Consider the following 881-nt stretch of genomic DNA (forward strand, 5'->3'; position numbering starts at 1 on the left):
ATTAACATTGCTGATCCTTTGCCCCAAACTCATGCTGAAAACAGGTACATTTGTGTGGCGATGGACTATTTCACCAAGTGGCCTGAGGCATATGCAATACCAAATCAGGAAGCTACAATTATAGCTTCAGCTATTAGTGATTTCTTCTTCAGGTTTGGTATGCTATATGAACTACATTCAGATCAAGGCCGTAACTTCGAATCAGCTGTGTTCCATGAATTCTGCAAGTTGTTTAGCATAGGAAAGACCAGAACAACGTCACTTCACTCACAGTCTGATGGGATGGTAGAAAAGTACAATTGGACACTGGGACAGGAATTGGCAAAGTTTTGTAATAGCCACCAATATGACTGGGATGTCTTACTCTCTCCACTGTTGATGGCCTATAGGACAGCAGAGCATGAAGCCACTGAATACACTCCAGCAAAGTTGATGTTTGGTCGAGAACTTCGGTTGCCAGTGGACCTGATAACAGGACGCCCACCTTATGAAGAGTTGCTTGAAAATATGTCAGAGTTCGTGAAAGTGTTATCAGAAAGGATGGATGATATTCATCATCAAGTGCGTTCAAACTTGAAAATGTATGCTGATTCCATGAAGCTATGTTATGATAAGAGATCTACTGAAGTCAGCTTTGTTCCAGAAGACAAGGTGTGGTTGTATAATCCTAAGTTGTCTTCTCCATGGGAAGGCCCATATGACATTGTAGAACGTCTCTCAGACGTGACTTTCTGAATAAAATGTGGTCGGCGAGGTAAGCCAAAGGTGGTTCATGCCAACAGGCTTTGGCATTATCACAGTCGAGGACAATTCAGTTGGAACAAAGTGAACAACAAAGTAAATGACGCTGCTGAAGAGGTGTCACCTAAAAAAGCCAACAT

Source organism: Limulus polyphemus, unplaced genomic scaffold, assembly GCF_000517525.1.
Source record: "Limulus polyphemus unplaced genomic scaffold, Limulus_polyphemus-2.1.2 Scaffold3012, whole genome shotgun sequence".
Lineage (NCBI taxonomy): Eukaryota > Metazoa > Arthropoda > Merostomata > Xiphosura > Limulidae > Limulus > Limulus polyphemus.